The sequence below is a fragment of the Elgaria multicarinata genome, chromosome 16 (assembly GCF_023053635.1).
Source record: "Elgaria multicarinata webbii isolate HBS135686 ecotype San Diego chromosome 16, rElgMul1.1.pri, whole genome shotgun sequence".
In the NCBI taxonomy this organism is placed as follows: domain Eukaryota; kingdom Metazoa; phylum Chordata; class Lepidosauria; order Squamata; family Anguidae; genus Elgaria; species Elgaria multicarinata.
This window is the reverse complement of record NC_086186.1, coordinates 25,826,780-25,842,590: the sequence shown is the minus strand read 5'-3', so window position 1 is coordinate 25,842,590 and position 15,811 is coordinate 25,826,780.

The window sequence follows — 15,811 nt, the reverse complement described above, 5'->3', positions numbered from 1 at the left end:
GTGAAGCTTCCCCCTTTCCTGTCTTTTGGGCAGTGAGCAATGAAACTATGCAAGACGCCTGTTATGACCTCAGTTCTTCTAGGGAGAGAGAGAGAGAGAGAGAGAGAGAGAGAGAGAATCTGGGTGGGCGTATTCCATCAGCCGAGATCGGCGATTCCGCTCCTCACTGGGCAGAGCTGCCAACTTTCTCTCCTGTGCTACCAGAGTTCAAACGGCAAAGCCTTGTGACTGACCAGGTTCAGAGGGCCTTATCTTTTGATCCCAGCATTTCCACCCCGCCTGCGAGCACGTGGAGGAGTTGGCGTGCCGTTAATTCCAAGCAGCAAGCCCTTCCGATAGGGAAGTCGCTATTACGGCCCCCTCCGACGCCCGCCCGCTAACTGCGACGAGAACAATCTGGCAGCTGCAGGGACTTCCTCATATACATGTGCTGGCCTTCTATCTCTTCCTGAGAGGGCGGCAGGCGGGTTGGCGTTGACCTCCGGAAGCAGGCTGTCGGCGTGCAGTGGTGGGTAGTAGGTGGGATGGCTGGGGGGAGGTGAGAGGGGGTGGGGCAGACAAGAAGAAATATTTGCTTGATGGCTACAGCACCGACACGCGCTGGCCAGGCAATGAGAAAACAAAAGCGGGATGTCTGTATGGGGGGTGGGGGAGGCAGGAACTGAGATAGCACAGGGGGACTCTGGAGACTGAAGGCCCTGGACAGGAGCTTCTCGGTCATTCCCTATTGTTTAATTAAATGCACGCACACGCACACACACACACACACACAGAGACACACACATATAGACACAAATGGCCACATCCTGTGATTCCTTATCATGCCATTGGCTAGAAAAAAAAAACAAATAGCTCATTCATCCACAGGCCAAGGGTGTTTCTTGATGTGACTGCCAGACTCATGAAGTCCTTTAGATGAGCTGACTTGAAGAATAGGCAGTGGGTGGACTCCCCACCCACCCCCGGCCCACCACAGTTCTTGGATGGATTTGACAACTTGGTGACAATTAGTCACCTTGTTTATTTGGAAGGCTCTCTCCCAACGGCCTTTGGTTTATTTGTTAATTTCCCCTCATTTGAGGCTGGTTTTCTTTTTAAAGGTGTTCCCTTTCATTCCTCTCTTATCTTCCCAGCAGAAGCTTCTCTGGGCCAAGGTAAATGTTCTGGTAATACGTGATTGGCTGAAGGCGAAAACCTATCCCTGTTCAGACAGATAAATAAGTGCTACCATTCCCAGCGTTGCCCAGCTGGCCTTGAAGGAAGACATTTTCCCGTCTCAACCTGTGCTTTTAGAATAAGCAAATGCAGGCCCAATTCAGGGGTGAGGACCATGGTCATTCAGAAAGGGGGGGGACTTTATCTTCTGCCTCCCATTTCCATCCTGAAATTTCACCCACCCCCACAGCAGGGGTGGGGAAGCATGAAAAAAGATAGGAAAAAAAATCTCCATGCAGACATTTCTTTCTTTTTTAAACCCCTGCCCCAGGGGTAGAATTTCAGGATGATAACAGAAAGAAGGAAGCTTGAATTCATTCCCCTGAACTGCGATTACACATAGCTCTATGCATGATCAGCTGAACTTTTAGTTTGGCCCCTGTGATAGGGTGACCGTATGAAAAGGAGGACAGGGCTCCTGTATCTTTAACAGTTGTATTGAAAAGGAAATTTCACCAGGTGTCTTTTGTATATATGGAGAACCTGGTGAAATTCCCTCTTCATCACAACAGTTAAAGCTGCAGGTGCCCTGCCCTCTTTTAAATCTGGTCACTCTAGTATAGCTCCTGCAGCTTTAACTGTGGTGATGAAGAGGGGATTTCACCAGGTTCTCCATATATACAAATGACACCTGCTGAAATTCCCTTTTCTATGCAAGTGTTAAAGATACAGGAACCCTGTCCTCCTTTTCATATGGTCACCCTACCCTGTAAGGCAGATGTGATTTCCCCCTCTTCGTTCTTCCTTTTTATTTTTCTTGCCAGCCCTTTGAAATTTTCAAGTTCTTCTCATTTCTCCTCCTTTCAGTCTGCCTGATGGTATGGCCACCCCTGCTTCCAATATGACTTTAGGTGTAGGGTTGCCATACGTCCCGGAAAACCGGGAATGTCCCGATTTCCAGGAGATTCTGAAATGTCCCAACCGGCTGGGCAAGAATCCCGGATTCCTGGTCCAGCAGGCCAGAGAAATTCTGACCTCCAAAACGGTGCCTTGAGCCTGTTCAGTGGAGCGGCAGCAGCAGAGAAAAAGATGCATCAATTTGACGCCTTTTCCAGAGTATCACCGCTCCTCCACAGGCTCATCTGAGTCACTCACTGTGACTCACCTTATTGTGCCTGCGGCTGCGTAGAAGAGTAACAACAGCAAGGAAAGGCGCACGTGCTCTCCTCGGGCTACCTGAGTCCCATGCAATGCAAAGGAGTTGGGTGAGCTTGGCTGGTTGGGGTCAGACCTTTAGGGTAAGCACAGGGCAGAGCTGCTGAGTTATTTGTAGGGGGAAGAAAAAGAGTTTTTTAGGGGACAGGAGGGAGGGAGCAAGTGGGGGACGAGGGGGTGAAGGAGGAGAGAGGGGAGAAAGGAAAGGAAAGTCACTCCCCCAAAAATCACCCTTAAAAAATCCTCCTCCTTGGATTTCGGTTGCAAGCCTCAAATGTGTTACTTGGAAGTAAGTTGCAGTGAATTTAAGATGTCTGGTTTTACAGTTGTTGATGTTTTAATTGAAAAATTGGGCTTTGCAAAAATTGGGCTTTCCCTAGACCTTTATATATTGCTCATTTTTTTTAAAAAAAAAGTCTACCCTCCCCCCCCACAAAAAAAATGTCCAGATTTTGTGGATTCAGAATATAGTAACCCTATTTTGGTGAGGTGTTAGTGGCAATGTTAGAATACCCTAAAAAGTCTCTCCAGACAAGACGGCGGCCTGTTGGGGGGCAGAATGGCTCGAAAACCTTACAGAAATCAGAAGAGCAATTTCACCAAGCTTGCAGAAGGGAACGATAGATTTTACAACTGCCTGCCTGCCAGCCAGAAAATTAGTGTTGTAGAGAACGGATGATAACTTACTTGAAATACCTGTGGTAGAAGGACTCCCACCGCAGAGAAAAATGCCTTGTGTATTTCCTCTTCCCTGCCCCCCCCCTTGCTTTCTTTCAATAACGCCAGTAGCAATGACAGGAAAAGAGGTCCCCGGTTCCTGACAGCTGAAAAGAAAGCTCCAAACCTTGGTTTTCAGTGCACAGCTTGGCTCAGTGTTGCCTCCTATATACAAAAACAGTTTTAAAAAAAGTTAGACAAATATTTATACAACCGGCTAATGAGAGCACCTGGCATAACAGGTGAACATGCTGAAGGGAGAAAGGAATGATACGCCAACTTGACTGTGCACATGCTGTGTGAACCACATCCCTGTCTCTTTGTAGCAGCCTCTGACTAAAGAAATCTGTTGCATTGGTGAACAGATGTGCTAATTTGGTAGCCACCGTCTAGATGAAAGAAATACGGGGGGGGGGAGGGTGTCCCACCTGCATCCAATTCCCAGGATCCGTTTTCCTAAGAACTGGGAACGCTTCAGGCATTGTATCTTGCTGAATTCTGATATGACGTGAGAAAAAGCCAAAGGCAAGGGATGCAAGCAGAGATTTATTGCAAATTGTTTCTTGGTAAGTTGCTGACGCGTTTCGGACGAAGTCCTCCTTCAAGGCAATAACGGTTGTAATTTTCTCTGGAGCAGAAGTGACCACCCATAAGCAAAAGCATGAAAATGCACGTGGGGAGATTTGTGCATGAGGAAAGGGATCCGTGCATTTTTGCAAGGGTGGATATGTCCAAATGCGAATTTGCGCAAATTCAGGAAATTGGAAAAAAAAATCCCATTCTGTCAATGAGAATGAAATGAAATGAAATGAAAGATACCTGAAAATAAGCAATAGGCAAATGGAATGCATTTTACAAAATCCATACATCCCTACCAGGGTCTGAAGAGTCAATAGAGGTGTGTGTGATTTTCTCTTGCAAATATGAACTAAATGTTTGGCTGCAGCCCTTCAGCCGTGATTGGATTTCCTTTAACATGTAGCAACATTTCAGGCAGATGATTCAGGTCTCGGCTCCAATAAAGCTGATCACTCCTTGCCGTGCCAGTTAGTATTTTGCAATGTGCTGATGCAACATTTTAGACTAATGCAAACAATGAACCTGCCACATATGTCCTCTTATTCATGTTTAAGTTTTACCATATGGAACCTATCTGGTAGAGTGGATCAGGATGAAGAAACTGCCAGAGCGTCAGAACAGAAGGGTCACCGGAGCGGAGGCCTACACAGAGTGCAACACCCCGCCCCCAAACTGAATTAAGAGGGCAAGAAGAAAGAGGACATGTATTACCATAAAAGAGGACGAAAGAGGGTGCCGGTTTGTATAATATTTGCATATGCTAACTGATTTGTATAAAAGCAAAATGAGAAATACTATCTGCAATTTAAACAGAAACACTTCTCGCCACAATGGAAAGGTAACCTGTATGCTAGCTTAGTCTGCTGTTTAGGAGTTAATTGTTGGTGGATGACCTCAAGGCCACTACTTTAAATTCTTACAGTTTAAACTGGATTAAGACTGGGCAGCCCTTCTAATAGGGGATACCTTCAAAAGAGGAGTGACCTCTGTAAAGCAGGACACCCAACCACCCTAATTTATGAGCACAACTTACCAGCTGGGTATTGTGTCCTGTCAGGTGCTTGATAGAGAACCCACCCACCTTTGCTATCCAAGTCATGGAGAAGCAAACCAAACAGTTCATTGAGCATTTTACCGAATCATAGAATCATAGAATAGCAGAGTTGGAAGGGGCCTACAAGGCCATTGAGACCAACCCACTGCTCAATGCAGGAATCCACCCTAAAGCATCCCTGACAGATGGTTGTCCAGCTGCCTCTTGAAGGCCTCTAGTGTGGGAGAGCCCACCACCTCCCTAGGTAACTGGTTCCATTGTCGTACTGCTCTAACAGTCAGGAAGTTTGGTGGGCTACCGCAGATAGCTGATAGATAGTTCGGCTTGGGTAGTCAAGTGCCATGCAGGGCTTGGTGGAGCTCACTAGTTCATCTAGTGGCTAGATGACAGTCAGGTAAAAGCAGCAGAAGTAGCAGGTACACCATTTTAAAGAGGGAGGGGCTGGAATTTTCTGTTTACATCTCCTGTAGCACAGGTGTGGAATGATCGAGGGGCATGCAATTTCCCCTTGGGGCTGTGGAGGAGGCGTTCCAGAATGGACCATCCCGGAGTTGTACAACAACACTTATTCTAAAGATGGTGCGGTGTGGACGGCTTCTTTTCAGGATTCTAGCCACCCATGCCCTCTTCCAAGAGAATCCATTTCAAACCCCTTCCCAAACATTTCGAGAGGTATGATTTTTGTAAAATCCATTCTGTCTGCCTTTTGCAGATTGTCAGATGCTTTTTGTTCAGTCGTCTGCTGATTGACAGGATCAGACTTTTCTCGATTTGCCAAATTTCCACTTGTGGAAATGTGCAAATCCTCCCCAAAAATCCACATTTTCATGCTTTACCATATGGGAGAAATTGACTTTCCTTGCTGATGTTTGTTTTTTTAACTTCCACATTTTTCTATGTCTAAATTCATGCAAAATAAATACAAACCAAACAGAAAAGCCCAAAGCTAACGGTCTGTAAGTCCGAGGGCTAGTCTTGTTTTTTAGAAAGACTTTTGGTTTATTTATTTATTTATTTATTTATTTATTTATTTATTTATTTCATTTATATACAGCCCCGTTGCTGAAGCTCTCTGGGCGGTTTACAAAGGTTGAAAATAGGGTGACCATATGAAAAGGAGGACAGGGCTCCTGTATCTTTAACTGTTGTATTGGAAAGGAAATTTCAGCAGGTGTCATTTGTATATATGGGGAAACTGGCGACATTTCCTCTACATCACAACAGTTAAAGCTGCAGGTGCCCTGCCCTCTTTTAAATCTGGTCACTCTAGTGTAGCTCCTGCAGCTTTAACTGTATGATGAAGAGGAAACTTCACCAGGTTCTCCATATATACAAATGACACCTGCTGAAATTCCCTTTTCTATGCAACTGTTAAAGATACAGGAGCCCTGTCCTCCTTTTCATATGGTCACCCTAGTTGAAAACACTGAACATTAAAAACAAAAATATACAAAATTTAAAAGCATAAAAAGCATAAAATACAAAAACAAACACCAAAACCAGACAATATCCATTTAAAATAACTATTCTGGGGTCAGTTAAAAAGCTCAGCATATGCTGCTAAATGCTGTTAAATGCCTGGGAGAAGAGAAAAGTCTTGACCTGGTACCGAAAAGATGACAATGTTGGTGCCAGGCGAGCATCGTCGGGGAGATCATTCCATAATGGGGGGGGGGCACCACTGAAAAGGCCCTCTCCCTTGTTGCCATCCTCCGAGCTTCCCTCGGAGTAGGCACTCGGAGGAGGACCTTAGTTGTTGAGCTCAGTGTACGGGTAGGTTCATGTCGGGAAAGGTGTTCTGTCAGGTATTGCGGTCCTGAGCCATGTGTGTGTGTGTTGCCACTACAAGTTGCAATAGCGTTAACTGTTTTGGCAGGCTGCCCCCCCCCCCCATAATGCAAGTGTGAGGGGGCAGTGTTGTGTGTAGACCCAGGGAAAGTGGAGCTAGTGCTATGCCAAAATGGGTCCTCCAATTTCCTGAAAGTTTTCTTCCCTATTAAGGAGGCTTCCATTGTTCTGCCTCATTTTCAGGCTATTTATAATATTTTTCCTGTGCTTCTGAGCTTACCTAATCAGGGGGTTGAGGTTGCTGTGTGTTCTTTCTATTACTAGAGTGACCCTGTGAAAAGGAGGACAGGGCTCCTGTATCTTTAACAGTTGTATTGAAAAGGGAATTTCAGCAGGTGTCATTTGTATATATGGAGAACCTGGTGAAATTTCCTCTTCATCACAATTAAAGCCCTGCCCTCTTTTAACTCTGGTCACTCTAGTATAGCTCCTGCAGCTTTAACTGTTGTGATGAAGAGGGAATTTCACCAGGTTCTCCATATATACAAATAACACCTGCTGAAATTCCCTTTTCTATGCAACTGTTAAAGAGACAGGAGCCCTATCCTCCTTTTCATAGGGTCACCCTAGATGTACTCTTACTTATGATAAAGTAATCCCCAAGGAAGCAGAACTTACTTCCAAGTAAATACGCTTGCGCTGTAGAGCTGTAATCCTGTGCATGCTTGCAGGGGAGGAAGTCCCACTGAACACAGTGACACTTGCATCTCAGTAGAGCTGTGAAAGGTTGTGCCATAAGAATGTCTTTTAAAGCCTCATCGGGGGTTTTTCCTAGACTGTGACCCTTAATATCTCGCCAGGAAACATCCAAAGCGGAAATCCTGCTACACGGCCCACAGAAGTAAGCCCTATTGAATTCAAAAGGGTCTTACTCCCAAGTAATTGTGCAAATGATTGTGGGCTTAAATTCCATGTGCTCGTTCACCAGGTTCTCCATATTTCACCAGGTTCTCCATATATACAAATGACACCTGCAGAAATTCCCTTTACTATGCAACTGTTAAAGACACAGAAGCCCTGTCCTCCTTTTCATATGGTCACCTTACTATTATACATCTCTCCATTTCTCTGCAGCCTGCCAGGCTGCCTGCACTTCCTGATTTGAAAAAGAAAAGAAAAACAGCCTCATGGGAGAAATTACTTCATGATTTCTTGACCTGGGGTTTAAAGTGTGGGAAGCCAAGATGGCTAAAGGCTTCCAGAGGGATGATTGCACAAAGGAAAATAGGACACTCATACACACCCCTCAGCCATCTCCTAAGTGATGTCAGCACAAGGAACCCAAACCCAACCCATAAGAATTTCTCTGTGAAATTCTCTGAGAAATTCTCTGAATTTCTTTTTTGAAGTAATTTCTTTTCTATAAAATTGAATGAGAATGGTTGGGGGAAAAAATCCATGGGAGAATTTTGGGGCATAATACTCAGAAAGATATATAGGTTTTATCCTGGTTGCGCTTTTTATACTGTATTTCATAATTGTGTTTTAAACTGTTGGGTGTTTTACTGTGGTTTTAATTTTTGTGAACCGCCCAGAGAGCTTCGGCTATTGGGCGGTATAAAAATGTAATAAATAAATAAATAAATAAATATCGAGTGCCACCAGATTCGTGTCTTATGGCATGTTCACGACTGGCTGCTCAAGGATCTTCACGGGACATTTTGACGACACTGTGAACCTCCTGCTCCTTCTGTTTTTCCGATTCAAAATACCACCGGGAGAATCCAATTCTTCTGGCTGTTACACTAATTGGCGCTATTTCCTGCCATTGCTCAGAAGAGATTGCACCATAAAAACACCCACTCAACGGGCCACATGGTTGTGGCTTTCTTCTCCTTTCTTTCCCATGTGAAGAAAGAGGAAGCTGTTTACCCTATTGTGGGACAAAAGCAGGAGGCAAAGCGACAGTTGGGAAATGTGATTTTCATCCGTCTGATGACCCTCAACGTGTTAAGTGACAGCAGTGTTAAGTCACTATTCTTTTGGGGGACTGCAGGGAGGCTGGAATCAGGGGAGTTTATCTGGTCTCACACAATCTTGCTTTCCAAGACAGGAAAAAGTTGAAGAATAATACCTGACAAAGGCCATAGCTAGACCTAAGGTTTATCCCTGTATCGTCCAGGGGTCAAACCTGTTCATCTAGGTTACACACAGGGGATCCAGTGCTCAGGCAGGGGCGAACCCTGGATGATCCCAGGATAAACCTTAGGTCTAGCTGTAAATAATATTCTATTTGTGTGTGGTTTTACTAAGAGGGATGGTCTGAGTGGCTCTATAGCATTTCATGGTTCCTTTGCTGCAGTTCAGAATCAGAGTTCAACTAATTTTACTGATGATGATGATGATGATGTAACTATGATATCCAGGACAGCATGTGCAATTTGAGAGAAGGACTTAGAAAGGAGAGCAAACTCGGAGGAAAAGAAAGGAAGCCCGTACAGTTTTAGTGTTACTTGGCAACTGGGGTTGAATTTGAACCAGCACTCAACAGGAACCAGCACAGTTTTCGGTATTAAGGTTTGGAACATCTGGAGTAAGATAGCCGCAAGTTCCCTGTGCAAGTGCAGAGTGCACGTCACTAGCTGTGAAGTAATTACACAGAGTCCCCATCAGGGATTAGAGGGAAAGGCTTCCGGATCAGAGGGTGGCGTTTTCCAGACAGATCTGAGCTCTGACATCTCTTTTTTCAAGAAATTAAGCACTGCTGTCAACTTTCGTATGAATTTTTGCCCTATGCAGAAGGTCTATCATTAACATGCCCCCCCCCAACAGCAACAGAAAACCCCCACCCTAAATGTTTTGACATTAAGCAAGGAGCTTATAATTAAAGGATGCTGCCATTTCACCAGGCTTTCATTTCTAGGAGAAAGTGCAAATTCCGTTCCCCATGAACTTTCGCTACTTCCAACTTCATTCTTTGTTCTTTTCTTTAAAGCTTTGCAACAAATGCAGGCCCATATGCTTATATTAGTTAATCTCGTATTAAACATATTGGCTGCGCAAAATGTTGGCATGCATTAATAAATGTTTTCTTCTTCTTTTTTTCCTTCTTTCTTTCCCCCTCCTTCTTCACTTTAGATTCTTCCTTTGACTACACAAGCAACAGCTGTCTAGCTTCCTGTTCAGTTCTGGATCTAATGCCTCTACCGAAATCTAGGTCAAAACACTTGGAATGCATGAATATCAAACAGAGTTTTCAAAACAGCAAATGAATACATCTTTAACTGGTGACATTTTCCCGCAGCATATGGCTCTGAGCTCAGGGGACCTGCATGCATTTTTGGTGGACTTTTTTGTTTTTCCTTTTTTTTTTTAATGAATATGTTCCATCAAAAACTACGGAATGGCAGTAGGTTTATATCCCCTTCTGTTTTCCCTTATAATGCAAGCTCAGACCACACATGTGAGACATTTACCTTTTGTCCAGTCCCAAAATAATGAAAAGACTTACCATTGGAGTAACTTTGGCCACGTTACAGTGTAAGTGCCAGCCATAGAATCCACACTTGTGTAACGCTAGATCTACAAAGGAGGGCTTTCTCCGCTGTGGCACCCCGGTTGTGGAATGAGCTCCCCAGAGAGGTCCGCCTGGCGCCTACTCTGTACTCCTTTCGTCGCCAGCTGAAGACCTTTTTATTCACTCAGTATTTTAACACTTAATTTTAACTTAAATTTAAATTATACTGTTTTAACTCTGTATTTTAACCTTATATCAGTTTTGCTGCGTGGTTTTATCCTGGTTGTGCTTTTTATATTGTATTTTGTATTTGTATTTTTAACTTGTTGGTTGTTTTATGATGGTTTTAATTTTTGTGAACCGCCCAGAGAGCTTCGGCTATTGGGCGGTATAAAAGTGTAATAAATAAATAAATAAAATAAATAAATAATAAATAAAATACATTTCTGCTTTATAGCGGTATTGAAGTGCACTGAAAACTGCAGGGGCTCAATCCACATTCCACTTTCATAGGGCATGTCTACACCATACTTTTACCCCAGGGTCATCCCTAGATTGTCCCTGTGCATGCAAATGAAGTACAGGGGATCCCAGGGGCAAGCAGGGGTGACTCCTCCATTTTCCTGGGATAACCGAGACCTTGGTTATCCCGGTTTTGCCCGCGGTCCCAGGACTATCCTGAGGAGCATGGATGGTGTGGCCACTGTGCCCAGGTGGTCCCATCTTCCCCATGAATAGTGAGACCAGGCACGGAGCTGTGTAGGGAGGCTCCATGCTCATGGGTGTAGAGAAGCCAATAATGTTGCCATTCCTGGGATGGCAGGGAGGAAGGGTTGGGTGTGGGTTTTTTTAGCCTCCCCCCCCCCATATATGCACAACTTCTCTTCTGGAAAAAACATGGTGGACGCGGCATTCCCTCTTCCTTTCCAGGATGTTGTGAGGCCGTCAAGACACTGGGGGAGGATTGCAGAAGCAGGTAAGTCTGTGATCCTCCACCCCTCCGTCTTACATGCTTAGAAGTAGACATGCCCATAGTGTCAGAACCTGCATTTTATTCCAGAACTTGAGAACATTTTCGGAGATAATGCACTTCTGTTCATCTTCCTCACTGTGGAGGGGGCATGTTTGAGTGATTTATGAACTGAACCGAAATACACATACATCCCTAGCACACACAGTGTGCTATTGGGAACTCAAGGTGGGAAGGGTGGCATAGAACTTTCACCCTCTTCTAGCCATAGAAACCACTAGCGATGACACTATATGAGCGATCTAATATTTACAGAAAATAACAGAAGAAGCGATTGGGGGGGGGGGAGTGAAGGAGTGAACTCTTCATCGCTTCCAAAGCTATTTCAGTTCATGCTGAGCAGGGCAGGAAATGTGTGTGTGTGTGTGTTGGATTATTTATTTATTTACAACATTTATATACCGCTCCCCATTCAAAGCTTCAGAGCTGTGGACAAAATAAAATAAGAATAAAAGCATGATAAAAACACATTAAAAAGTACATTTTAAAAGAAACTAAGTGCAAAGTAAACCATGGCTCTTCGTCAAGGGAAGGCTTTCTAGAACAACAATGTTTCCCGTAGGGGCTGGAAGGAATACGAAGTTGGAGCATGCCTGACCATCAGAGGCAGGGAATTCCATAGGAGGGGGGGTGGCACCAGGTGTGACCAGGTGTCCCACTTTGGCAGAGGACAGTCTTCTATTTTGGAGAGCTGTCAGAGGAGATTCGTCTTGAAGGGGTCTTTTATTTGATATATTGTTTGGTCCAAATCTAGTTTAAAGAATCCTAAGGAGTGAGAGATGGCAGGAGACTTGAAGTGGCCCACCCACTGTTGCCACCTGGACAGCAGACACAGCAGGTATACAAGTCACGTGGTCACCATCATCATCGCTATGGGGCAATGTATTGCATTTCTATTTAAATTATAGTTAGAATTTCTAAATTTGCATTTACCCACAAACACATGCCAATGCTATGCAAGTTGGTGTCTTCTTTTTTGGTCATGCATTTCCTCTTTTTTGGATATGCAGAAGTGGCCATCATATTTGTCCCTGTGAACCGTGGCAGTCCCCTCGTCATTGTGCCCAATGATAGGCAGAAAATAACTTGATCTTGGGGCCCCATGGGGAATTAGAGAGGCTTCAGATATCTTCCTTTTCTCCCTCTGGAACATTGTGCTTTAAGGCTTACTTCTGGAAGGAGTAAGCCTTACTGTTTCTTTAATAAAATAATAATAATAATAATAATAATAATAATAATAATAATAATAATATCATAGAATAGCAGAGTTGGAAGGGACCTACAAGGCCATCGAGTTCAACCCCCTGCTCAATGCAGGAATCCACCCTAAAGTATCCCTGACAGATGGTTGTCCAGCTGCCTCTTGAAGGCCTCTAGTGTGGGAGAGCCCACAACCTCCCTAGGGAACTGGTTCCATTGTCGTACTGCTCTAACAGTCAGGACGTTTTTCCTGATGTCCAGCTGGAATCTGGCTTTGAGCCCGTTATTCTGTGTCCTGCACTCTGGGAGGATCGAGAAGAGATCCTGGCCCTCCTCTGTGTGACAACCTTTCTAGTCCTTGAAGAGTGCTATCATGTCTCCCCTCAATCTTCTCTTCTCCAGGCTAAACATGCCTAGTTATTTCAGTCTCTCTTCCTAGGGCTTTGTTTCCAGACTCCTGATCATCCTGGTTGCCCTCCTCTGAACATGCTCCAGCTTGTCTGCGTCCTATTACAATGCATCCTATAGTATTAACATGGTGTTTTTATTCTGCTATTCACTACTCCAAAATCATTGGATGTTGAGCAGTATACAAATATAGTAAATAAACCAATAAATAAATAAGGACCACTGGCAGTTTATACCTGCAGAGATTTGTATGGGAGCAGTTGGGAGTTTGGGCCAGAAGTGTTCTCCCAAAGGTGAAGCTCCTCTGCACCAGTGGAGGGGTGCTTCAACCACAGCCATTGGACCTGGAAGTTAGGATTGCTGTACCAGAAAGCCTTGAATCTGCTCATTTTATATAACCAAAACGGCCCGGGAAAATGGGCGTTCTTGTGGAATAATAGCAAAACTCCGAGGCAGAAGCAAAATGGACCTCCTGCTTCTCAGAGGACGACAAGACCAATTGAGCTCAGATAGCAATGCTCGTGTATTCCACATCATATTTTATTTTTTTCTCAAACCAACATTAAAAAGTTGAGATATTAATTACCCATTTACTGCCAATGTAGCGGAAAATGTAATTTATGGCCCCCTTCTGAAAGGAGGGTGGGGGGGGGGAGGGACCCGGTTAATTTACGAAGGCGAATGATTCAAAGAACGTTTGGAATTTGATTATTCGTATAATTGAAATGTTGCTCTCTCAGTCTAAAAAGGCTTCTTTTACGTTGTGGTGCTAGCAACAGTTTAAATAAAAGCTTACTTGCTGGAAACGACCCCCAATGTGACAAGAAGAAACAAGCAGTGATAGAAGGAAGGGAGAACAACTAGGCCACTGAAGTTAAATTGAAGTGTACATAGTATATTGGGCATGATCCAGGGCCATGTGCAAGGTTCCCAGATGTGCTTGACAGCTGAGCACTGGTTCGTGCAACTCGTGATTTGTCAAGAGAGGGTCAGAGGATTCTCTCTCAGTTCACACTGGGATTCAACTGCACTATTTGTCTCTGATGAAAAATGCAGACATGAACATAAACTAGGGTGGCCATATAAAAAGGAGGACAGGGCTCTTGTATCTTTAACAGTTGTATCAAAAAGGGAATTTCAGCAGGTGCCATTGGTATGCATGCAGCACTTGGTGAAATTCCCTCTTCATCACAGCAGTTAAAGCTGCAGGAGCCCTGCCTTCTTTTGCATCTGGTCACTCTAGTATAGCTCCTGCAGCTTTAACTGTCATGATGAAGAGGGAATTTCACCAGGTGCTGTATACAAATGACACCTGCTGAAATTCCCTTTTCGATACAACTGTTAAAGAGTCAGGAGCCCTGTCCTCCTTTTTGTACGGTCACCCTAAGCTTGAATGTCCAGGGAAGGCCAAATATCACAGAACACTGAACATAACTTGGCAGCTAACCACGTGTTATTATTGCTCAGTCTTCCCTGGGTTCTCTTTATTTCTTCCTTTGCCTGGATTTCTTCTTTCATGACAGAATTTCCCCATTTCCCCCCCCTTCTCACTCTCTCTTCCTTTCATGGAGGAATGGGTTAAATGAAGGCCTGATTAAGCTGTGAATGGCTGACATTTTGATATCAAGGAGGGATCAGCCATGAAAGTATTAGCCCAGATGAGTTTCAGCGAGGGCTTTTTCAACACGAGGCACCCCGTCAGCTGTCCCCGTCTTCCCCCATCTTACGTGCATGCATTTCATTAAGCAAAGAGACAAATTGCAGTGAGGGGTCCTCCGCTGCCCCCTTTTCCCCTCTCCCACTGGGGATCCGTGCTTCCGAAGCTTGATGTTAACGTCCCTGATATTCCGCCTCAGAAATTAAAGGTGGGCTGATTAATCCCGATGGAGAGAGCTTATCGCTGAAGTGTTTCAGCCTAGAGATTGGTAGCCAGCTGAGGAGAGGCCAAGCTCAGAGAGAAAGATGGGGAAGCAGTTTGGCAACACAGAGAGGGTCCATTAACCATTCCAGAATCTTCCGTTTAGAAACAAGGCCCCAACTTTCTGACCAGGGTCCAATCTGATGTTATTGGGGCAAAATAAATGTTCTTTTCTCTGAGAGATGTTTTTTTTTTTGAATAAATATTTTCCTACAATCAAACAAACTCTCAGTCATTCTTAAGTCACATGTAAGTGGAGGGAGAGGGGCCCCAATTTAGAAGTGCTGTAAACCGAAGAAGAAGAAGAAGAAGAAGAAGAAGAAGAAGAAGAAGAAGAAGAAGAAGAAGAAAGGTCCTGTAAAGTGGTCCATTGTTTCCAGTTATTTTCTCACATCTTTGAGGGTTGGGGGGAGGGAGAGGAAGGGTACGCACAAAGAGCCCAGAATGAGAAAGAAAGGAGCTGGGCGGGGTGGAGGGGAATGGAGGAAGAAGAACTGTATCATTGAGGGGGTGGACAGGCTGGAAGGGAGGGAGGGCAGGAGCTTTGCCAAGGAAATCTACATGCCATGTACCCACTTCATCTTCTCCCTGCATCCCCCAAAGGAAAGCAAGAAGTACTTTGCTGGATGAGACTGAACTGTAGCATCCTCCTCCCCAGAGTGGCCACCTAGATATCTTGTGAAGCTTATAAGCAAGCAGAGGGGAGAGGGGTAATTTTGAAGGGCAGGAGTTCATTATGCTGGCCTCCCTAGCCACACCCTGAAGGGGAGTCCAGAAATGCAGGGAACTGTGTTGATCGGCATCTACCCTTGAAAACCACTTGGAAACATCAACTATGGTAGAATGCTGCTGCCACCACTGCTAGAATTTTGACTGGGTCAAAGTGCTGGAAGCATGTGACCCCCTTTTCTTGCACGAGCAGCCTTTGATGGCCATTCATTTCTGCATGCAATTCAATGTGATGGTTATTTGTTTTTATTTTATTATTGCATTTATATCCTGCCTTTTTTCCCTTCAAGGGATGCAATACGAGACCACATCACGCCAGTCCTTTTCCAGCTTCATTGGCTGCCAGTCCAGGTCCGGGTATTAACATTCAAAGCCCTAAACGGCTTGGGGCCAGGCTATCTGAAGGAACGCCTCCTCCCGTATGTACCTGCCCAGACCCTAAGGTCATCCTCAGGGGTCCTTCTCCGTGAGCCCCTGCCAAAGGAGGTGAGGCAGGTGGCT